At 35.4% G+C, this 26,213-nt stretch overlaps 1 protein-coding gene across 1 annotated transcript in view; it reads right to left on the reverse strand.

Annotated features, from left to right (window-relative positions):
• The window catches only part of ATP6V1G3 (ATPase H+ transporting V1 subunit G3), a 47,534-nt gene extending 33,292 nt beyond the window's left edge, over window positions 1-14,242 (reverse strand). Inside the window, exon 1 of the mRNA XM_074222294.1 lies at window positions 14,227-14,242. The gene's annotated coding sequence lies outside the window, so the exon portion shown is untranslated. The remainder of the gene's footprint in view (window positions 1-14,226) is intronic.
• Window positions 14,243-26,213: the final 11,971 nt, after the last annotated feature.

Genomic DNA, 26,213 nt, shown 5'->3' on the forward strand with positions numbered 1-26,213 from the left:
TGAACCTAGGTCATTTGACTCCCAAAGCAATGCTTTTCTAGAGTTTTGTAGCCTGAAGTATTAAACTAGATTTGAATGAATATGGTCATATAGGAAATGACTAATATGAACTTGATGAGGGTAAATCTAAGCAACCGGCAACAGGGTAAACACAATCCTTAAACTTTATTGGTGAAGCAAATTGTCAAGTGGGAACTGGGTTGAAGTTCTCTTTGTTGTTGTTCAGCTGTACAGAGCATTTCAGGACCACTTTGGGACTTTCTTGGCAAAGATATTGGATTAGTTTGCCATTTCCTTCTCCAGCTCATTTTAAATATGAGGAACTAAAGCAGATAGGGTTAAATGACTTGTCCAGGGTCATATAGCTAGTAAGAATCTGAAGTCAGATTAAAACTCAGAAAGATGAGTCTTCTTGACTCTAGACTGCAAACTCTATTCATTGTGCTACCCAGAACCCCCTTAAAGTTCTGTAGAAATCATTGTTTAAGATCTATTTATTTGCCCAAATATCATAAATTTCAAATTTTTCTTCAGTTATTTGCTTAGTATGACTAATCTATTTGATGCAGGCATGTTAAAAATTGGAAAAGGAAGGCAATACTTGATTTTTTAAAATTTGGAAGTGGAAGGATATTTATTTTTTTTCTTTCTTCTTCTAGTCCTCAGAGGTTAGAGCTGCTAAATTTTCTTTGAATATCTGTTGACATGTAGCATGTAAGCATTCTTTATAACTCTTATTATGGAATTTGTGATATTCTTCTTTGAAATTTTTGCCATAGGAAATAATGGAATGAAGAAAGTAAATTAGAATCTAAAAAAATGAATATAGAAGTGACATTGTATGGCATTTTTATTAATGGGCAATATTGTTAATAATGAGGCCTGAAATGTCACTAGTGATTTCTGGAGGAAGAATTTGAACTCATGTCTATTGCCAAGTCCGGTCAATTGTATTTTTCAACATACATCTCCTCTTCTCCTCTAAGACTGCCACTATGCTGGTGTTTTAGGCTCAATCTCCCTAATCTATAAAATGAAGGTTTTAGTAACACATATGGTACTTATTGGCCAGGTGCCATAGAGGCTAGCATGCCAGGCCTGGAATCAAGAAGACTCCTCTTACTCTGTTCCAATCTGGCCTCAGACACTAATTGTGTGAACCTGGATAAGTTACTTCACCCTTTCTGCCTCAGTTTCTCATCTGTAAAATGAGTTGGAGAAGGAAATGGAAAAACCACTCTAATATCTTTGCCAAGAAACCCCCCAAAGGGGTCATGAAGAGTTGAATATGACTGAAAAACAATAAAAAGTACCTGTTAGGGATGCTTTGAGTGACGCATGAGACAATATATTCAAAGTAGAGGGTGGCTAGGTGGCACAGTAGATAGAGTACCGGCCCTGGAGTCAGGAGTACCTGAGTTCAAATCTGGTCTCAGACACTTAATAATTACCTAGCTGTGTGACCCTGAGCAAGTCATTTAACCCCATTGCCTTGCAAAAACCTATATACATACATATATATATATATGTATATATATGTGTGTGTGTATGTATATATGTATGTATATTTAAAGTACTTTACAACCTTTAAACCCTATACAAGCATTAATTATTGTTACAGAGTAGAATGCTACAATTTTAAGAGAACAGGGAATCCAAAAAAAGGTGTTCTTTGTATCAAACACTTATGAGTCTCAGATACCAAGTAGAGTCGGGTTATTTTCCTACCCTCTTGCTTAGGGTTATAGCCCCAACCCAGAAAACCTAGGAAAACCTATACCTGGCATTCCCCCCCCCCGTCTCCCCCTTCCCCTCCCCCTCCCATTATATTGATCCTGACTCTTTCATGCTCAATCACACAACTCATATGTATGCAAAGTTCTTTGCAAACCTTAAAGCACTCTCTGAATATTGCCTATTATTATAAATAACAATAATTAGTGTTTATACCTCTAGAGGCCAAGGTTAAGAAGTACAGTTCTCAGTGACAAAAGTCAGAGAAATCATCAGGAAACTGGGACTGAAGAAAGGTGGGCTGAAGGCAAAATAGTTTGCTTGAAGAAGGGAAAGAGGAAAGAAATAAGCATTTACTAGAGACTACTATGTTCAAGGCACTGTGCAAAGCACTTTACAAAAAAAATTACTTCATTTTTACCCTCATAACAATCCTCTGAAGTATGTTATATTATTTTCCTCATTTTCAGTTGAAGAAACTGAGACAGATAGACTTTAAATGTGTTACATAGCTAGTAAATGTCTGAAGTCATATTTGAACTATCTTTCTGATTCCAGATCCAGCTCTCCAGTGGACCATCCAGTTGAAGAAATTATAAGGTGGAGATGAATCTGGATCAGCATTTTACATAAAGTGAAAAGCAAAGAAGCACTGAAGAATATGGCGGGTTTTTCAGATGTTCAAAGTGATATCATAAATCTAAATTAAAATATTGCAAAGTGTTTATGAGACAGAAAAGAAGTTCTATTTCACAAGAGTACTATTTAGAGTGAGAAGAAATTATTCTGAGAAATGTTACAGGAAAATTGACAGTTCTGAAAATGAAATAAATAGAAGAACTTTCTTATCCCAACTTCAAATCACCTTTTATTTATTTAAGTTTTGTTTAATTTTCAGCATGTATACATAAACATAGATATATACAATGTGAGTGAAAGAGGCACGCACACACACAGAAACAGAGAGAGAGAGAGAGAGAGAGACAGAGACAGAGATAGAGTCTTTTCTCTGATAGAATGCAGGCTCCTTGGAGGCAAGTATTCTTCAATCTCAGTGTCTATAATATATAATAGGTGCTTCATAAATGCTTGCTGATTGGTTAAATGAAAAGTAATTACATTGGGAATGAGACTGGAAAATGAGGTGACAATGTTGCTGCTAATAGAGGTGAAATAGTTGGAAAGAGGGAGGGAGGGAGTGAAGTTTGGAGCTGAGGGGAGTTTTGTTGAGAAAATAGTAAATATCATTAGTGTATGGAGTGCAGTGTAGGCACACATTCAATAAATTTGTATTGAAAACAATAGAGAGAATAGGATATTCAGCCTAGACACAGATTCATCTGATTCCAAAGAGGATGGGGGTTGGATGTTGCTCTAATTACGGAAGATAAGAACTATGGATGGGGGCTGTTGTATACTGGAAAGCAATGGTGCTAGATAGAATTGAGAAGCTAAATATAAATCAATAGCTTAACACAGGAAGCAGAGTTCAAAAGGAGAATGTCATTTTCTATTTTGAGATTTCCATATGCATTACTAACTACAGACCTTTAATAATATGCCTTTGTAAGTTATAATTGTAACCTCTGCCATATACATATACATGTTTTAACATTAAAAATGTTGGACATATTTAAATTCCTGAATATTGACCAACCTTTTATAATTAGCCTTATTGTCAACTATACCCTTAGAGCTAAAGGTTCTTGACCTTCTTTTGGGTCACAGTTTTTTGTTGTCTCATCAATGAGATTGTGTACTCCTGGAGGGCAGGAATTGTCTTTTGCTTCCTTTTTGTATTTCAAGTGTTAAGCATGATGCCTAATACATTACAGATGTCTTATAAATGTTTATTGACTGTTTTGTTGATTCATGAACCACTGTGGCAGCCTGGAGAAACTTATGGACCCCTTTTCAGTAATTGTACTTTCAAACACATAAAATAAAGGAATAAATAAAGAAATGAAAGGAAATTATATTGAAATGCAGTTAACAAACTATTTTTAAAAAATGAATTCATGGATGGACCATAAATTAGGGATTCTTTGCCTTAGAGAAATTTGGTCTGGGATCAGGGATAGTGTCACATGCCTGTAGTTCCTGCTAATGAAGAGGATGAAACTGCTGGATAGCTTGAGGTTGGGAAGTTTTGAATTGAAAAGGAAAAAAGTCAAAATCACGTGTTTTCTGGCACTAATATGGTGAGTCTCTGGGACTGGAGTAAAAAAAAGGCATCAGACTGTCCAAGGAAGCAGGGTCAAATCATCTGTGTTTGATCAACAGAGGGTTTAAACCTATGAAGATTTTCACCCCAGGCAAACTAGGTGAAGAAAGGAAGGAAGGAAGAAAAGAAACAGGGAAGAAAGGAAACAAAGGAGGAAGGAAGGGAGGGGAGAAAAATGGGAGAGAGAGAGAGAGAGAGAGAGAGAGAGAGAGAGAGAGAGAGAGAGAGAGAGAGAGAGAGAGAGAAAAGAGAAAGAGAGGAAAGGAGAGAAAGAAAAAGAGATAAGGAAGCAAAGGAAAGGAAGAGAAAGAAAGAGAAGCTGGGACTAGGGGTCAGCCAAACAGTAGTTGTTAACGCAATTTTGGGGGCATAATGGAGGATAATGAAAAGACAGCATTGCCTGGATAAAATTGTGTGATTTCTGACTTCAGTCTAGCCTTAATTCATCTTCTCCCACAAATACACGAACCTAATATTAATCACAGTTTTTTTGAGAATTAATTTTTCAGTGAGTTTGTCTCTACTTCAAACCCTTCATATTAAGAATGAGGAAACTGAACCTCAGATAAATTAAAAACTTGCTTAAGGTCAAATAGACAGCAAAAGTGTCAATGTTTAATTATTATTGTATTTTAGGTCATCTTTTTTGGTAATAGAAGGACATTAAACTACACAATTAGTATTATATTTATCTTTTTTGCCCTTGCACTCCCAACTTACTCAACTCTGGCAGCTGGGGTTCCTAGTGTGTGTGGCTAGTATTCTCCCTCAGAGTTCTGAGAGTAACTCTGGTGAGGTTGTGTTTCTAGTTTTGTCCTTTTCAAGAGCTATCAGTATATTTTCTAGTGATTATCAGCCAGTAACCTCAATTAACTTTTTAGACAATTATTTACCAAAATGATATGGCAAGAACAATTGGTATGACAACATTTCCCCAAAGTGTGTGTGTGTCTGTGTGTGCATGTGTGATTTCTCTTCTTATAAGAGAAGATCCCTTGGGGAAGTAGTGAAGTAAAGAGTAATGAGGTAGAGAGGTAAAGGGTAGTCATAACTGCCGATTTTAGAAGCCCTTGTAAATAAAGGCTTTACAGGTACTGGAGACCCAGAAGAAAATAATTCTTGCTACCAGTTTTTGGCAATTAAACAGAAATGATGCTAAAGCATGTACACTGCTATCTGCCTTATTCCTGAATTTTAATGAGTACTAATCTTTTCCATATATCCTGACACTGAACTTTCACATGGGTTGTGTCACCATAGTAGGAGATGATTTTCATTAGAATAAGGGTAGTCTTTCCTTTCTATTTGTATTCCATTTATTATAATATTTTTGGTACACAGTCATTACAGCTAGATGATTCAATGCACAGAGTGTGATGAATTTGATTTCAGAAGCCATGAGTTCAAATTCTGCCTCAGATATTTACTAGTTGTGTGATCTTGAGCAAATCTCAGCTACAGTTCCCTCATTTGTAATATGAGGATAATAATAACACCTTCCTTCCAGGTTTTCTACATGGCTCAAATGAAATAGTACAATAAAGTACTTTGCAAATATTAATAGCTAAAAGAAAGACTAGCTCTGTAAATAAAATGCTTTTTCATTCATTCATCTACCCATCTATCCATTCATCTACTATTCATCTAGGCAGGTAGTGGATAGAGTGCTGGTCTTGAAGTCAGGAATATTCATCTTCATGAGTTCAAATCTGGTTTCAGTTATTTACAAGCTGTGTGATCTGAGACAAATAACTTTATCCTGTTTGTCTCAATTTCCTGATATATAAAATGAGCTGGAGAGGAAATGGCAAGCCATTTCTATATCTTTGCCAAGGAAATTGCAAATTAGATCACAAAGAGTTAGAGATGACTGAAAAAACAACTTTAAAAGCAGTAAATCATCTGCATTAGTGGAAAGGTTCTCATACCTGAGTTTTCTAGTCTGAATGTATATTAGATCCTTCCAAAATATTTGTTAAAACTTTAATTCAATTTTTTAAAAATTATAATTATTTTGTGAAGGATGGAGTGAAGGATCAAGATACAAGACCAAGGAAATGATTTCTTCTGTCATAATATGATGAAAGGCTTCATGATAGTGTTCATTCTCAATGCTTTTAAACTCATTCTGTATCTAGTCTTGTTTATTTCAAGAAGAGAATAGAACCTAGGAAGATATGGCTAATTTGGATCTACTACTACCAACATAGTATGCATCACTGTTGAACATCTTGCTTCATCTTAATTATCTAAACTATTAAAGAAAGTATTAAAACATTTTAAAAATGTTTTTCCCCTCTCACTGGGTCACCTCAAGCAAGTCATTTAGCTATCTTGGTACAATTTCAGTTAAAGAACAATTTAGTTATAGCTGGAGGTTGTCACCAGAAGACAATGTTGACAGCAGGACTGATGTAGGATGGTTACAATAGGTAATGTTCCTGGCTATTTATTATGCAATTATCAGGGTTATCATTTCAACTGCTGTATTTGCCTTCCTTCTACACTTCAGCATTTATTGTCAAGAAGCTGTCATTTAAAAAAAATCTGTTTCTATTTTCACCAAGATTTTGCAATTAAATACATAAACTCAGACAGATCCATAGACAAGACAAGAAGGAAGTCGATTGTGAAACTTAGTCACCAAACACGAATTTCCAGGTGGTACAAAGATATATACTGACAGCAATTGAAATTGTACGGCATTTCAGAATATTTTGAGTATTTGCCACTCTTTTCTCATAGTTGCTGAGTATATAAAGTAATATTTAATTTATAGTTTTGTGGAAAATTAGAGACAAAGATATAGGTTCCATTAGTATGGTATTTAAGTTTAGGTGCTTACTTAGTAAATGTTCACTTAAGTAAAAGTATATAAACAAGCCAATCAAAATATATAAATCTTGTGTGAAATGGTTTCAACATATAGATTGCTGGAATTATAGAATTTCTCATTTCTCTCATTCATAGCCCCAACTCGAAAAATCTGAGGAAATTTCTACCTAATATTCCATGTTTTTTTGGTGTCAACCTTTGCAGGATAATCATATAACAAAGCAAAGAAAGTAAAATTTTATTGAAAGATCTGAGGAAATGAACTAGAACTTTGGAAAAAAGAAGCACTCTCTGGTGAATAACCTCCTCCCAAAAGCCTGTGGTCCGTCCAGACAACGCCAGAGTCATAGCAAACTGCCAATTCCTGAAGTTCTCCGAAGTTCCCCTTAGAGGTTTTTCCTTCAGGTCTTCACAACTAATAGCAGATGTGTTGCTCTAGGCAGTCCTACTTCCCAATAGACAATGTTCCTCAAAGCAGTTTCTCCTGTAGCTCTGCATGCAGATTCCTGGTCAGTCCTTCATCTGAGGCTCCAGCTCCTACCAGGTGTTGTTTCTTGTCATGGATCCTCCCTAGAGCCATCAGGGAGGGTTATATATTACACAGACCTGGTCTTCTTTAAATACTATCTTTGCCCACTCCTGGAGAGAATGCCTCCATGGATATTCCTGGTTTGGTTGAAGATAACTGTTTTATCTGCTTTATGCTGGGTCATTTCTCCTCCTTTAATACTACTCCTAATGATGATTATAGATCTTGATCCAGGAGCCAGGAATCTTGCTGTTCCTTTACTTCATGAGGATCTCAGTTATTAACACCAGGTTCAGACATGGATCTTATAAATTTTAATGTCTGTCCTCCTTCAGATACCTGGGGAGAATAGCAATATCTCTCCCTTTCCCCATACTTGTACACTTGTTACCTGTCCAAGAACTGGAAAACATCCTGATTCTTCCTGATTTAAATCTCTTATGTCTCCAAGAATCTCTCTGAGGCAATTGGGTAGAATTTTCCAAACTCCCCAAAGTTAAATCCTTGTCTGTGATAGATAAGCTTTTTGCCTTATCTAACATACATCAGAACCACTAGCCTCCACGACCCACCTCCTGAACTAACCTCCCTGACTTCAATCTCCAACCCACTCCAGTCCTGGCCTCCTCCCAGCTTTGGTACTTGAGTTTTTTGCCTTATGCAAAAAGGCCACCATGAAACTTCCTGAAGCCTTCTCTCCATGCTCCCCCAAACCCTCCACCAGTTTTCCAGCTATCCATGATGTGTCTTCTCCTATTGGAATGTAGGCTTTAAAGGGCAAAATCTTTTCTTCTTGCTTATACTTATATATATGGAGCTTAACATAGTACTTGGTACAGAATAAATGCCTGAAAAATGGTCTGTCAGTCTTTTTGTCTGTCTGTCTATCTATCAATCTATCATCTATCTGAAGCAAAGTTGAATGCCCATCAATTTGCTTTCAAAATCTCAACTGAGATTTAAGTAAATCTTTTTTGGGAATTGATAGCATGAGGCATAATTAATCTTATGATACTTTGGTCACTGGGTAGCTACTTGATTCTGGGTTGAATGGTTATGTGTACATATGTTGTATGAAGTGGTTTATCACTGCTCTCTTCATATTTTGATTTCTTTCCCAAGAGAACACCACACATACCAACTCCAAAGATACTCTGCTGCTTATCTCTTTAGGCTAGCAGTTCAAATTGGCAAAAAACCTTTCTCTGAATATACCTAGCTAAAGTTTCACAATCTTATCTGAGTTGTCTGCCATTTGTTGCTGATAGGATTGGCTCCATACCTCATCTAGAGTTTTCTTTTGACTTGTGTAAGGTGGAATCCTGTGAGGCTTTCACAGCTATTAACCAAATAGCACAGATTGCCTACATTAACTTTTTACCCCCCAAAGCATTTATTGTTAAAATATCCCTTGGTCTGATATCCAATACATGTATGAAACCAACCCAAATATATAACACCAAAAAAAGTCATATTCCAGTGGATATTTGGTTAAAGTAGATAAATAATTCTGAAAATATGAATCGCAAATTATTAACAATCATGATTGTTCCAAATAACTAAAAGAATAATCACATCAAGACAACTTTTATATTTTACCTTACATGCAGCAAACTGGCAAAGATGACAAAAAATGGAACTAGTCAGTGTGGGAAAAGTTATAGAAAATTGCCTATATTCACTTTGTTAAGCATCTCTTATGCAACTATTCATTAGTAATTTTCAGTTTTTCTGCTGTTCTCAAAGTAGGAGTTTGGTTTCAGTTGAGTTCAGCTCAAATATCTGCCAAATTTCTCTTGTTCAGCAATATGTCATCTTCCTGCAACTCTAATGGAGGAAGAAGAGATGAGTAGTAGAAATGGTGATTCCTTGCTGAGGGATATTGAGGCAGTTAGCTGTGCCCCTAACAACAATGCAAAGATCTAATGTCTTCCTTGTGAATATATTAAAGATCTGATTGTGAGCCTCTGGAGACTTTAAAAACTATAAACCTTCTACCTATTTCAGTGATTCATAGGGATAAGAAGTTGCCGGAAGAAATCCAGGAAGCATCACTTAAAATTTCCAACTATTGGGCAAGAAATTAATGACCTTACAGACATGTAATGTAATCAATGTAATCACTGATACTGGAGGTACTGGTTTCAGAAGAGAAAGATATATTCATAAATTAAGACCTGGTTAAGAGGGTTTGGTTTAAAAACAAGGTTTAGATTTCTGAACTCAGGCTTAAATGACAGATATTCCAGACTTACACTTTAATATGCCTAAACAACAGGTAAGTAAAGTCCATGATAATTCAGAAAAAATCTCTAAATGCCATTAATAGGAATCTAGTTCACCCTACCCAAAACAATCCTAATTTTGACCTTAGTATAATTGTATAAATAAATGCTTTGGGATGAATGAAACTGAAATTTAGAAGAACTTTCAGACTGCTTTGGAATCATGGGGCAGACTTAGAATCACTTAGAATTTAGAAATGTTGAAGAGAGAGTCTAGGGGCAGTTGGATGGAACAGTGGTTAGAGCACCAGCCCTGGAGTCAGGAGGACCTGAGTTCAGATCCAATGTCAACACTTAATAATTGACCTTGGGCAAGTCACTTAACCCCATTGCCTTAAATAAATTTAACAAAAAAAGAAAAAGGCAAAAAAGAAAAGAGAGAGTCTAGAAAACCTGTTAGACATACACACTCACACAAAGACACATTGTGTTGGAAAAGGATATGGCAAACCCCTCCAGTATCTTTGCCAAGAAAATCCCATTTGCATGGTAGAGAAAGTTCCAAATTAGGAGACCCTTAGTTATGAAAATTATCTATGCTGGTAAAAAATGTTTATACCACTTCTGGCACTTGTAAGGACTAAAGACTTGTCCCCTTACATCCGGCACCATAGTTCCCTTTATGCCTGGTAGGGAGTTGTCTCAGTCTGACGGTTCTTCCATTTCTGACTTGGTTCTCCCTTTTCTTTTCCTTTACTAGGAAAGTCAATTGTTTCAGTTTTTAGCATGTGTTGACTTTTCATTTACCTCCCCCTCTAGACACTTATACAGGAAACCTGGGAAACTCTATTGCCTTAGAAAACTCATATAATGTGTTATTTGTAAGTCTATAGTCCTTTCTTTAGCATTCTATTCCTGATGCCTAGATTCCAAAGCAGTCTGCAGGGTCTTTTAAGTGGTGCCCTTATAAACATTCAGTAACATTCATCAGAACATCAGTATTTTGTATGGGGTTTCAATCACTTCAAAGTCATTAATAACAACAATCAGCAACTAGTATTCATATAAAGCTTTAATGATTTCATTAGATCCTAACAAATACCTGGGAGATAGGTGCTATTCTCACCTCCATTTTATCGATGAGGAGGTTGAGTGACTTGTTCAAGGCCACACAGCTAGTAATTATAAGAGGTTAGATTTGAACTCAGGTCCTCCTGACTCCAATAGGTTCATAGAATTAAAGATTAAAAAACAGCAAAAGGATGTTAGAGTCTATTTAGCCCAAGCATTCGTTTTAGAGATCAGGAAACTGAGGCACAAAGAGCTAGTAAATGTCTAATGCATGATTTAAATTTAGTTTTTCCTGACTATATCTTAGAGTCTACCTAGCTACCTGAAAGATGTTTCCTCTTTGTGCAGTTTTGAGTAGCTTCCAGAAGATGGCACTACTCTCCTCTGTTGTTCCTCTGGACCAGCACCACTCAAGTTGAATATTAAGTTTCATTCACACTCCTTAGCATGACTTCTTAATTCTTAACCGAATCTGCTATAGGTCCCTGAAGGCAATTCAGATATTGATCAGAAGACCCAATCTATTGTAGGATCCTATTGCTGAACAGCACAGTGAAGGGAGCCATTACAGCAGGGGTTCTCAATTCTTTGGGCACCTTAGACTCTCTGGCTTTCTGGTGAAGTCTATAGGTCTCTTCTCAGGGTAATTTTTTTTAATGGAAATAAATGTTAAATTTCAGATAAAGACTTGTGAAAATAAAGATGGATTTTTTTTTTGCCCCATTGAAGGTCAAATATGCCCTGAATTCCAGGTGAATTTCATCATTGGCTTAATATTTCAAAAGGGAAGTTTAAGTTGAAAGATAGATTTATTTTTTTTTCACTTCAGTCCAAAATTTTAGAGGGTAGACATTCTGTAGGTAGAATTTGAACTGTAAGTCCTCTGGGGTCCAATTTTAATATTCTAAGATCCTGTTATCATATGAAATATAATTTGTTTGAATAAATATTACATTAGCTGTCACCATTTCTCAATAATTTGAGTGTTTCAGTATTATCAAAGTAGATATAAAATATTTTTTCTACCTTACAAAATAATCATTAAAGGGTTAGAGTAACAAGAAATCGAGCATTTAGTCATATATCTTTACAATATCACTAGGGTAGGAGGAATTTTTTAATATAGAGATGCTGAAATTGCCCTTTTAAGTCAAAGCAAGCAAGATTTTTTGCTTGGCAAATCTTAATATGTTATACAAATACAAGTTGATACAAATACAAGATGATAATTTCAATCAATATCTTAGAGATAAAATAATTCAATCCTCTTATTTTACAAGTGAGGAAATTGAGATGTAGTGCTTTGCCTAAGAATACATAGTTAGGAGCATAGCTTGGTTTAGTTATTTGGTGATTTACTTCAATATGACAGAAAACTAATTATTGAGTGTCAGTGTGAAATGTGCAAGACATATCATGAAAGAAGATGCAAAAATAAAAAAAGAATTGTCTATGTATTATTTTCATTGCCCTCCAAATATAGTATAAAGAAAATCAGTACTAAGATGCCAATGAAATGAACAATGTACAAGTATACTATACTTGATTCATCTTAATACTACTATTTCTTAATTACTATCCTGCTAAATTATACTGCTTAAATTATTTCTGCTATTTTTGTTATTCATTTGCTTTAGTTTTGTGTTAACTCTTTGTGACCCCTTTTGGAGTTTTCTTGGCAGAGATACTGCAAAAGCTTCCCATTTCTTTTTCCAAATCATTTTATAGATAAGGAAACAGAGGTAAACAGGGTGAAATGACTTGTCCAAGATCACAGAGCTAGATAGGATTTGAGGTCATATTTGCACTCAGGAAGATGATTTTTCCTGATTTTAGACCTGGCACTCTATGGTATTGACCTCCCTTATTGTCTTTGCTAATTATTTCCTATTTATCCTATATATATATATATATATATATATATATATATATATATATATATGTATATAGCTTGTTTATACATAGTTGTTGGCATATTGTCTCCCCCATTACACTGTAAGCTACCTTAGACTGTAAGGGAGCAGTTTTTGAACTTATTTTGTATCCCCCAATTTCTAACACAGTGTTTGACTCATTCTTTTTTTAAAAAATAATTTTATTTAAGGCATTGGGGTTAAGTGACTTACCCAAGGTCACACAGCTAGGCAAGTTTTTAAGTGTCTGAGACTGGATTTGAACTCAGGTACTCCTGACTCCAGGGCCAGTGCTCTATTCACCGCACCACTTAGCTGCCCTTCTTGACCCATTCTTAATAAATGTGTATTGACTGACTGACTGAAGTTATACAAAGAGATACAGAGAGAAATAAGACATAGCCTCTGCCCTCAGTCATCTACAATATAGTAGAAAGAAAATGCAGATTGAGATACTGAATTCCAACCCTAATCTCCCTCTTCATGTTCTCTATTGTAGAAACATCTCAATATGGGACTAAATTATATATTTCAGGAACCTGCTTTCAATTTCCTTCCTTAATTTAGAACTTTAAAAAAAAAAGACATCTAAAAATCCATGCTTTCTGATATTGTTTCAGTTAATTGTTGATAAATTCCTCTCATGTTTGCTTATTGCAATGTTGAAAGCTTAATGACTAATGTTTTGAAAAGTTACATTTGTAAATTTAGCAGCTGTTCAGTATATTTTTAATAATTTCCCTTTTTCTGCAGTTTCATTTCTACTCATACTTCCCCTTACATAGCCATGTCCTCATTGCCCCTATCTCTTATCACCTACCATATGCCTCTTTTCTCCTAGTTCCATTTGTAAGACCTCCTTTGAAACAGCTCTTGAATCTGAATACAAGTCAGAATTAGACTCCAGAACTCTGAATGACTAATTCTTCAGCCATCTGCTAGTCAAGCAGCAGCATTTGCTGTGAGAACCCTCAGGGCTGATCTCCCTTTTCATTTCTCTATACTCTTCCATTTTGATTCCTCCCTCCTTCTCTCTCTGCTATCACTCATTACTTTTCTTCTAGACTATAGAAATGACCTCCTAATGGGGCGCTTATCTTTACTTTCTTCACTCTTTGATGTAGTTGTTAAAATAGTCTTCACAGTCTCATATCTTTCCTCCAAACACACCCCTCTTCTATAACTTCTCTATTTCTGCAAAAGTTACCCTGATCTGGCCATTAGCCTGGGTTTGCAGATTCAGGGTCTTCCTCATCTTTTCACTCTTATTCACTCCATACAGATGTTAAGCTGTTAAATAAATGCCATTACTTTCACTTATTTATGACATCCCTAACTTACACACTTGGCAGCTTAGTCCCAGCTTCAACATCTCACTCCTGGATTATTGCAATAGCTTCATAGTGATCTTCTTGTCCCTAATCTCTTTTATCACCATTCTTTTCTCCCTACAGCTACAAAAGTATTCCTTCTAGAGTCAGACTTAGCAAATCACCTCCCTTACTCAACAAATTCCAGTGGTTTTTTAGTACCTCCATGGTAATGAAAACTCTTCATATATTATCCATTACTGACTTTCCTGGCCTTACTGTATATTCTTCTCCACACATTCTTTTAGCCCAATCAAACTACCTTAATGTTCCTCTTGCCCTTGCAATGGCAACCTCTCATGCATGGAGTAGATCTCCTTCTTACCTCCATCTCCTGGAATCTCTTGTTTCCTCAAATGTCAGTTCAATTTCCCCTCCAAGATTCCTTTGTATCATCTGCTCTATTTGTGTTTTGCATGTTTTTATGGTTGTGCAAGCAGTCTTCCCCATTGAGATAGAAGCTCCTTGGGGTCAGGAACTGTTTCAACTTCAGTCTTTGAATCCACAGAAACAGTGAATACCACCTGAATAATGGTTTTCTAACTATGACACTTGCTATGTCATACTCTATTAAAAAAACTCCCTATCAACATAGGATAAAATATAAATTCTTGATAGTGTGGTATTTAAGTTGATTCACAAATTGGTTCCAATTTGATTTTCCAGCTTAATTTCAAAATACAGTTTTTCATGCATTCTGGGTACTAGTCAATTAAAATTGCTTCTTGTTGCCTCATATTATTTTGTTCTTTCCCATCTTGAGGTGCTCACACAAGCATAGCATATAGTCCTTGTACAAATGTCTATTGATGTTCTCTTGATCTTTAAGGCTTTGTTTGGGGAATACCTCTTTCCCCTAATGAAGTCAATCTCTTCCCATTTTTGTAAGACATTGCTAGATCTCTCTTTTTGAACTTATCTCATCTTATAAAGATATGAGTATATAAATATATGCTTTGGAGGCCTTCAGTTACAATTCTCTCTCTCTCTTTAATGGCTAGTGACCTTTGCCAAGGTAACTAAAGTTTTAAAATAATACAGACTATATGTAATAAAGGCAGTTAAGATGAACTGGGATGTTCAAACTCTGACATATACTGTCTGTGAATCTGGGTAGATTAAAGCCTCTCTCAAAACCTCAGATATGTAAGACCCATAAGTACAAAAAATGTTTTTGGCAACATTTTTTATTGTAGCAAAGAATTGGGGAAAAGTGGCTGTCCAAAAATTGGGGAATGACTAATCAAATTATAGTACATGACTATAATAAACTATTATTATATTGTAAGAAATGACAAAAGGGATAGATTCAGAGAAATCTGGGAAAGCTTGTTTGAAATGATAGAGTGAAATTAGCAGATGAAAGAGAACAATTAATATAATAATAGTTGCTATTCAGTCATTTTTAGCTGTGTCTGACTCTTCAAGATCCCATTTCGTATATTCTTGGCAAAGATACTGAAGTGATTGACCATTTCATTCTCCAGATCATTTTACAGATGAGGAAGCTAAGGTAAAACAGTTTATATGATTTGCCCAGGGTCACCTAGCTAGTGACCAAGTTCGAACTAAGGAAGATGAGTTCTTGACACCAGGTTCAGTACTCTACCTGCTGTGCCACCCAGCTGCCCAAGATAATGACTACAACATTATATAAGAAAATTATTTTGAAAGGCTTAAAATCCTTGAACAATTAAGGAATTGAGTATAACTCCAAAAGAATGATAAATAGGCAAACTTCTTCAGGCAGAGAGGTGATATAGTTATAGAATGAGATATTCATGTTCAAATATAGATTATATTATACATACATATATATGAATGATGTAGATTTTTAAATATTATATATATATATGAATATGCAAGTTTTAAGAGCAACATCAATGACTGTATTTCTTTCTTATGAAGGAGAGTTTTATCTTATGTGATCCTCTGAGCAGATGTATGAATTGGAAACTCCAGGTATCATTATCTCTTTTAGATGAAGATAAAGAAATTATCTCTTATGGTCCCACTTGCCCAGGGACACCAAGTAAAGGTCAGAGGGCTCTTATGATTGCAAATCTGTTTTCCCTTTGACCATACTGCTTCTCTATGGTTATCCTCTTCTAAAGTATTGTTTTATCTTAAAGTTTTACCATTTAAACCACTACCTTGAGTTTCCTTAGGCTTTTCACCTTAGGTAGAGATCCTAAAAGGTGAAAAGGTAAAGCCTCTTCATTATATTTTAATAAGAAATTTCTATATCTGATGTTTATTTTCTTGTCTGCCTTTTGAAAAATTTTCGAGACATTTAAAAAGAAAAGTCTTTTAATTATCCTTAGAGATTCTTTGGCATTAAGCTGTGTTACCAAGTGACCAGTTTCTCTATTTCTAATCTATGCCTCTATTAAAGTCACATCATAGAATGTTGATCATTCCAGAAAAAAAAGTTGCACAACTAGTTGCCCACTTCCCTTTCTTATTTGACTTATTTTTAGTACTCTTCTTCCCTCTCTCTCATTCTCTACCCTTATGCTCATAGGAGGAGTTCAAAGCTAATGGGAAGATCTCCTTATTGTTACTCTGGATTTCTCAACTTTGGTCTGGTTTTTATTTACTCTTGCCATTCTAGATATCTGCCTCCAGTATGCTCTAGGTGCAGATTGAACAGTCATGCCATCTCTAAGGAAAGATGGTTCATGTATAGTTTTAGAGAGAACTTAGAAGCCATCTTATCCAAATAGCTCATATTACAAATAAGGAAATTGAGGCCCAATTTGAAATAATTGAGGTAACTGGATTTTCTGAGGTCATCCAGTTACTAAGTCATAGGTTGAGTATTTGAGCCCAGCTGCTCTGACCCCAAATATAATAATCTTGCTCCCATACCATACTATCAAGTCTTACATAGCATGAACAATCAAGAACACTGTCAGAATCCCCTTCCTTTTCCTGGTCAACTGTTTGAAAGCCTTAGACCCTACTTTGGGAGACCAGCAAAGATTCATTGCTGAGGGGCTTTGTGTGTTTGTGTGTGTGTGTGTGTGTGTGTGTGTGTTTTCAGTTGTTCCAGTCATATCTGACTCATTTGGGCTTGACAAGGTACCATGTTGACTTGCCATTTCTGACTCCAGCTCATTTTACAATTGAGACAACTGAGGCAAATAGGGTTAAGTGACTTGCTCAGGATCACACAGCTAGTAAATACATGCCCCAGGCCACCTAGCTGCCTATGATAGAGTTCTCTACTTGGCTTCTATGTCAGAAGAACTGATCCATATAAAACTTATAAAACAGTGCATATAAAAAAGGAGTGGCTCCCAACCTTATAACATCTTGCTTATAATTCTCCAGATGGTAAGATGTGTCTTCAGTGAGGGATGGAGAAGGATGGGTCCTTCTCTACAACCCCTACTTTATTTTATCTCTCAAATCTAACTAACTGATTTATCAAAATAAAAATGTTTACTTTTAATTTATTATAGCTGATACTTTTTTTGCATGTCTTTGCATGTGATTTCATTAGATACAAAGTTCTGTAAGGAAATTCCCTTTACCAGTTCAGATTGAAATTATTATGTAACTTGTGGCTCCACAAAATTGTCTGGAGAGAAGGAAAAACTGAGTGATATGTCCATTTTACTTTCTTTTAAGTTTTTTATTTAGAAATTTTGTTCTCATATCACATATAATTTCTCTATATATTCCCCTCCTTTATATCTCTTTCCCTTCTCTTTTATGTGACTTCTTCATCTCTTATTTTTTATAAGAATACAAAAAGAAAGATATAAACTAGATCAACAAAACTTATCAAGGATCAACCAATCTGATATTAAAATCTGTTCCACTCCAGTCTTTACACTGACAAGAAAAAAAGGAATATAATAAAATACCAGTTTTTTATTATCATTATTATAACTAACATTTAAATTTGTTACTAAGTATCGCAAATCATTTCATTAGATCCTTCTAACAACCTTGTGAGATAGGTGCTGTTATTATCTTCATTTTATGGTTGAGAAAACTGAGGCAAACAGGGACTTGTACAGGATCACACAATTAGTGGATGCCTGAGGCCAGATTTAAACTCAACTTTTCCTGACTCCAATCTTAGCACTCTATTTACTTTGCCACTTTACTGCTCCCGGTACATCCCTATATCTCTTCATTAGAATTAAAGTCAATATAATTTCACAATAAGTTTTTTTTTTAGGTTTTTGCAAGGCAAATGGGGTTAAGTAGCTTGTCCAAAGCCACACAGCTAGGTAATTAAGTGTCTGAGGTTGGATTTGAACTCAGGTACAACTGACTCCAGGGCCAGTGCTCTATCCACTGCGCAACCTAGCCGCCCCTCTCAAATACATACATATAATACATATATAATCAAGTTTTCATTTGATTTGCCATCAGAAAAGATCTAGATTTAAATCCAGAATTATCCAAAACTAATTAGTAATGTGGTTATGGGGCTGTTATCTCTTTGAAACTCAGTTTCTGCAGTGATAATGTGGGAATACAATTCAGTTCAAATCAAAAGGCATTTAGTAAATATTTGCTGATGGAGAGATCCCAATGCCTCAGGTTCAAGTCTAATCTCTGATGCATATTTGCTTTGTGGAAAGGTACAAATCACTTAATATCTTAGAAAATCCTCTAAGTCTAAAAGTTGCCCAAATATGTGGATCTTCACTGGTAGAATAAGGAGCTCTTTAAGCTGATGAAATCATAGGTATGGACAGAAAAATAATAAAAACAGGCACTATGCAAGGGACTAGATATATGAAGATAAAAAAATGAGCAATCCTCAAGAAAAACATAATTATAATTAATATATTAATATAATAATTGATATATAATAATTAATAATATATAATACAATAATTACTACTAAAATCAGTAGTAGTAGTAGTAGTAGTAATAGTAGTAGTAGTAGTAGTAGTAGTAGTAGTAGTAGTAGTAGTAATAAAATATCCCCTCTCCTTCCTTTAATCTCAGGCACTCTCATCCACTAATGCATATAGCATCAATGAGGAAAAATAGAGACATACAAAAATTTATCTAGAAGAGAAGCATATATAGAAGGAACAGAATTACCTCAGGGAAACTAAACGCTATGTACTTCAGGGATCTGAGGTCTTTTTCATCTAGTGGATTCTTTGTTCTATTTTTCTGGATGAATGAGATGTTTCTCTATTGGACAGATCATTCAGCTGGGTTCCATTGGTTTGCTTCTCTCAGTAGATCAACTCCCAATAACTAGGGATAGCTGTCTTTCAATTCAGGAATCTCCTTTAGGTATTTTGTTTTGTTTCATTATGCCTGTGTTCAGTCAGCTATATTGTACCCGATTAGGCAAATAGTTCTGTTGTAAGAAATTGTGGTCCAAAGGGAATGGAGGGAAAAAGTTTTGCTTCCTCTCACCTTTATTTGATAGGGAAAGAATGAATCCTTCTCAAGAGTTGTCTTCTTTCATATAAAATTCTCTTCTCTGATATCAGAGATGATACCCCTCTAATTTGATTGATTTTGACTACAGAACTACAAAGGACAAAAGGAGGCAAGGTATAAGTCATTCTGCATTCTGAATTTAAGAACTAAGTCTCTTGTCCTGATTACTTTCCCTTCATCTTCTGTGAGTTCACCAGCTGAATTGGGGGAAATTCAAGTGATCATGGATTACCTAATCACTTGTCTCCTGCCCCAACAGATATGCAAAGGCATTTACCTTTCTATACTATTTCACTTGCTAATGTCTTTTTATGGTATTAATGCTATACAATAAATTTTTGGCCTGGTACTGCTTACTTCATTCTGTATTAGTTCATATAATCCTTTTTTGTGAGTCTTTGAATCTTTCTTTTTCCTCATGTTTTATTCTATTACATTCGCATTTCATAATTTATTCAACCATTCCTCAGTTGATGGGCAAGTACGTTGGATGGGGAAGGAAAAATAAGCATATTTAATAAGTTCCTGCTATGTATTCTGGCCAAGATGAAGGTGAGAGACTAGGAACTTTCTTAAAATTTTCTTGGTTTCTTTCAGAAACATTAATAAAGCCTCTTAAAAGATTTTGGAACAACAGAACCCACAAAAGAACAGAGAAGACTATCTTTCAGCAACGTCTGTCTTGGAGTGTGAGTGTTAGGGTACCCAGAACTGACAACAAAAAGTTAGTGTATAGATGGTAGGGCAAGGCAAGGACTAAGCTGAGATCCTTAGCTGTTGGGGCCATCTCTAGCTGAGGCTTTTGCAGTTTTGAGTTGGATCAGCTGTGCAGTGGATGCACTGGAAAGCTCCAGAATGGGTGCCCAGGACCCTCCAATTAACCAGCAGTCTGGACTGCCAGATCTAACCAGCAAAACCTTGAGATTCCCAATCAGTAAGGGCTGGTGTTATGGCACAGATTGCCCAAAGACAGCCCCAGGTGTTCTAACATTTCCCAACCATCTTGGGAGTGATCCGCTTTAAAAATGACAATTGGGTAAATGCAAAAAGGAATTAATTCCTTCAAAAATGCAATTTGGAAAAGGGGGAAAAGTTAACAGCTTCTTTAAAAATAGAATTGACCAGGAGCAGCTAGATGGCATAGTAGATAAAGTACCAGCCCTGGAGTCAGGAGTATGTGAGTTCAAATCCGGTCTCAGACACTTAATAATTAATTAGCTGTGTGGCCTTGGGCAAGCCAGCCACTTAACTCCATTGCCTTGCAAAAAAAAAAAAAAAACCTAAAAAGAAATTAAAAAAATAGAATTGACCAAATGGAAAAAAGAGATGCAAATGCTAAATGAAGAAAAAAGCCTTGAAGAATAGGTTGGAACTAGTGGAAGCTAGTCTCTCCATGAAAGGTCAAGAATCAGTTACACACACACACACACACACACACACACACACACACACACACACGAATATGAAAATATAGAGGAAAATGTAAAATACCTCATTGGTAAAACAAGTGATCTGGAAAATAGATCCAGGAAAGATAAAATTAAGAATTATTGTACTACCTTAAAGTCATGCTTAAAAAAAACCCTGAATAGCATTCTTCAAGAAATTGTCAATGAAAACTGCTCTGATACCCTGGAACCAGAGGCATAATAATAATTGAAAGAATCCATTGACCAACTCCTGAAAGGGTTCCCTAAATCAAAATGCCAAGGAATATTGTAACCAAACTCCATAATTATCAGATCAAGAAGAAAATCCTGCAAGTGGACAGAAAGAAGAATTTCAAATACTGAGGAGCTATTCAGGATTATACAGGACCTGGCTGTATCAACTTTAGAGGATAGAAGGGTAGGGAATATAATATTCCAGAGGGCAAGGGAGTTTGGGTTACAACCAAGAATCAACTACACAGCAAAACTGAACTCACTCTTTCAGAAGATGGACATTTAATGAAATAGGTGACTTTCTAACTTTCCTGATGAAAGACCAGAGTTGAACAGAAAATCTGAGCTTCAAACAGGAGACTCTCAAAAGATACATGAAAAGGAAAGCAAGGGAAAAGAAAGAAGCTGCAATTCAGTAAGATGAAATGGGTTACACAGCTCTATCTGGTAGGAAGATTATTATAATTCTTGAGGATTATAACTTTGTTAGAGGGAATGCATTTAGGCTGAAGGAATGGACAAAAGTTGATTTTGATGGGATGATTTAAAAAAATTTAAGACATTATAAAAAAGGGGAATTGTAATGGGACAGGAAGAAGGAGAGACAGAATGAGACAAATTACAACACATAAAGAGGTGCAAAGGACCTATTAAAATAGAGGGTAAGACAAGAGGGGTGAGAACTGCTAGAATCTTACTTTCCTTGGATTTAGCTCAAAATGGGAATAACACATACAACCAGATGGATTTAGAAATTTATCGTACTCTTCAAGTATGGGGGGGGAAGGGGGGGAAATGAAGGAGGGACTCATAGAAGGGAGGGAAGGAAAAGGGGAAAAGGGGAAGAAAAGAGAGGGTGGCACAGAATGAGGGAGGCAGTATTCAGAAGGAAAACACTGATGAGAAGGGTTAGAAATGGAGGATAGCAAGGAGGGGAATAAAGAGTTAGCAATTATAACTGTGAATGTGAATGGGATGAACTCTCCCATGAAACAAAAGGGGACAGTAGAGTGGATTAAAAACCAGAATCTTACAACATACTGTTTTGAAGCAGAGAGATATACAGAAATCTAATCATAAAATAAACAAGAAGGAAGCTAAGGAGGTGAATAGGATGCTAGAAAACCATTTATTAGGATATTTAAAAAACACATGATCAGATGCAGAAAGGTAGAAATATTGAATGCATCCTTTTTAGATCATAATGCAATAAAATCACATGCAATAAAGGGACATGGAGAGACAGAGCTGAAATTAAATAAACTAACCTCATTTTAAAGAATGAGTGGGACAAAACAATAAATCATAGAATTAATCAATAATTTCATTCAAGACAATGACAAGGAGACAACATAGTAGTACTTGTGGGATAAAATCAAAGCAGTTATTAGGGGAAATTTTATATCTCTAAATACTTATATGAATAAAATAGTGAAAGAGGAAATCAGTGAAATGGTCATATAATTAAAAAAGCTAGAGGAAGAACAAATTAAAATATCCCCAATTAAATATCAAATTAGAAATTCTGAAAATCAAAGGAAAAATTAATAAAAATCAAAAGGAGGAAAACTTTTGAATAAATAAAACTAAGAGTTGATTTTATGAAAAAGATAAATTTTTGTTTGTTTAATTTGATATAAAAAGGAAAGAAGAAAACCAAATTACCAGTATCAAAAATGAAAAAGATGAATAAGTTCCTGTTAAACACGAAGCATTATGTGAATCACTTTTTAAATATTATGTCTTTTGTTCATCATAACAATCCTGAAAGGTAGGTATTAATATTATTCTCTATTAGAGAAATACAAAGTATAACAACTTTGAGCTTCCACCTCACATCCATCAGATTTCTGAAGGTGATTAAAAAAAGAAAATTATAGAACTACTGTGACAAAACAAAAATATTGATGTGTTTGCAAATGATAAACCTGTGTAAAGGACCAACCATACTTTTTGGCAGTACACACACACACACACACACACACACACACAACCCCCCCACACACACACCCTAAATGTTTTGACCTAGCTGTATCACTGTTTGGCTTCTATTCCAAAAGAAAGAAGAGAAAGAAAAAAAAATAAAAGAAAGAAGGTCCTTGATGTATAAAATTGCCTCTTTTTATTCCTTTTTTTTTTGAAGAGGCTTAAAACTAGAAACTATGTAGTGCAATATCAAGAAAGCTTGAGTTTAATCTAGCTTCGGACTCTTAATGGTGTTGGACTGTGGGAAAATCACTCATCCTCTGTCTTCCTGAATCTGGGAATATTTTGCACATCAGGGATATTTAAAGGACCAAAATGACTAAAAAGAAGAAAACTATATAGCTCATTTCTTTGCTACTATTTTAACAAGAAGTGTCAAACCTGATAGGCTGGGGTGGTGGAAAAAGCCCCAAGTCTAGCTCCAACTGGATTAAATGAAGTTTATAATTGTTTACAAAATAAATATTGATTGAGATTTTTTATGCTAATAAAAAGGAGTCTCATTTTAAACACAAATCTATTTTTCTAAGAGAAATAGGAATCTAAGTTTGTCACTACTACAAAACAACTGTACTATTTCATAACCCCCTACCCCCACTAACTATAGATATGATCCAGATCCCTATGATTTCTACAAGTGAAAACTAAATCAAACCTAACCTTAGTGTCAGCAAAAGGCTCAGTAAGAAGGAAGAAAAGAAGGAATCCTTAGGTTGTGAGGGAATTAAAAAAAAATTCTTCTTCCCCACTATATTCTCTCCCTCCAAGAATAATGCCTTAGAAACTATTGTTCCAACAGGGGAGGAGCAACCTATGACTTAATGGTAGATTGTAGGAAAAGTCTTTTTTTTCTCCCAAGGAAAGGACTTCAAAATTAAGACCAATTATAGAAGAAAGTAAGAATCTGGTGACCACAGTAAAAGATAATACATGGACTGAAAGAAAGGACCCTAATTTAGTTTAATACCTGAGAGGGAAAAAAAAAAGTTTGGGAGAAAGCTACCCCAGGGCAATGGAAAGGGATTCAACTTGGTCCAATCCTAAGGGAAAGAGAGGGCTAGAATTATCTCATGTATTTAATGGGATTTCACTTCTATATAAGAAGATCCATACCATGATGGATTATCCCAGTATTTTCTAAAGAAAAAGGGTCTGTGTGTGTGTATGTGTGTGTGTGTGTGTGTGTGTGTGTGTGTGTGTGAGAGAGAGAGAGAGAGAGAGAGAGAGAGAGAGAGAGAGAGAGAGAGAGAGAGAGAGACTGAGAAATTGAGAGAATGAGAGAATGAAATGAGAATGAGAGCAGGAAAGCTGGAGAGTGGAGTAAGGGTGATAAAAGGAGAGTATCATCAAGGCATGGTCAGGTGCAGAAACATTTGAGCTAGTCTTGATCTGCTTTACATTCCATTTATTTTTTTCCATTCCCTAGAATAGTAAACTTGAAAGTTTTGTGCTCAGGAGTTTTGGTATGAACCACTATCTACCATTTGACCTATGTATCCTACAAGTTTAATATAATATTCTATTCTATTAAAGATAGTCTCAAAGAACTGTACTTTATGGATGAAAGACCTAAGGGTGACACTAGAGTATCACTATTTTAGAGACTTATGCTAAGTGACACTTAAAGGGGTGTTAGGAGGAGGAACTAAGGAAAGCCTTCTCGTTCCTTCTTAACACAGCAAGAGATGGGTGTTGGCTGAGAAAGTAGAGAGGAAGCAGAGGCGGTGGAGTGGAAACTGTAATATAGTTTAATACGCTTCAGCTGGGGTGGGGTTGGATTCATCTATCTGAAACAGATACTGCCCTGGTCAAACCGGGTGGAGCTCAATGACCTGATTGTAGTTGATGCTGCTACTCATATTTCTCTACTATTGTGGGGTCCCCACTGGTAAAAGCCAAAATAATATGAACCCCCTAAGCAGTGTGGTTTTCCTAGCAAAAGATTATTAAAGATCAAGAATAATGTGTTTCCTAGCAAAAATTCTATTAGTGAAAGTTATAATAATGATGATGATGATGATGAGTCCCTATTAATGAAAGCCATGAATAATGTAAATCAAGAGAAAGCATACTGACTTGGACATGACCACAGTGACCAGTAAAAGAAAGAAGAACAAGAAAGAAGGCAAGGAGGAGGAGGAAGGAGGAAGAGAAGATATGTGGAGAAGGACAAGGAGAGAAAGTAGGGGAAGGAGAAAAAGGAGAGAAAGAAGAAATATGAGATACAAAATTATCAAGGTAGAAATACCACTTTTCTCTATGAACAGAATGTTATAAAATTCTTGTTCTAATATGTATATTCTAAGAACACATAGAGATTTATGAACATTCTAATCAGGAAGTGATTATACACACACACACACATATATATATACATATATATATATGGTTTTGCTTATTTTTCCTCCTTTAGTACTTTTTTTTTTGTCTTTTACAAGGAAATGGAGTTAAGTTACTTGCTCAAGGTCAGACACCTAGGTAATTATTAAGCATCTGAGGCCAAATTTGAACTCAGGTCCTCCTGACTTTAGAGCCAGTGCAATATCCACTATGCCACCATGAGATAGGGGTAAGGAGACCACCCATATCATTTAAGAACACCAGATGATGAATATAAAACACAGGATGGAATTAAATTTTCACGAAGACTTTTCAAGAAGACTTCCCCCCCACTCCTCTTTCATTAGCAGAGGTGAATATGAAATAAAATTATACTTGGAGTACATATTTTCAGGGTGGGGACCTTATCAAGGAAGAAAATATTGTCTCGTATTATACAGAAAGATGCTTATTCAAGGATAAAATCCTATACAGAATACAAATGTATAAACAGAAGCAGAGAATTATAGGAGAGGATACAAAACCACTCCAAAGATAGCACTGGTCACATGCTTATGGTGGTTTTAAAGTTTGATTCCATGACTCAACTCATGTTAAGATTATGGAGAGTAGAATAATACATCAAGATGAAAAGATAAGAATCTTAGATTTTTAAGGAGAAGGTTAAAAAAACAAAAAATTACCTGAAGGAAATGACTGGGAATTTCCAAATACTCCATATGGATAATAGAAATAAATTTTAGGCATCATTAGGAATAAGATGTTAACACTGATCATATAGTTTTACATTCATCCTGAAAGGTAGTTTAAAGAATGTCAATTCCTCGCATCATCATTATATAAATTAAAATGTCATTATGAAGTAGCTTGGCAGGAGTAGAGGGATTCAATG

The sequence above is a fragment of the Macrotis lagotis genome, chromosome 2 (assembly GCF_037893015.1).
Source record: "Macrotis lagotis isolate mMagLag1 chromosome 2, bilby.v1.9.chrom.fasta, whole genome shotgun sequence".
Lineage (NCBI taxonomy): Eukaryota > Metazoa > Chordata > Mammalia > Peramelemorphia > Peramelidae > Macrotis > Macrotis lagotis.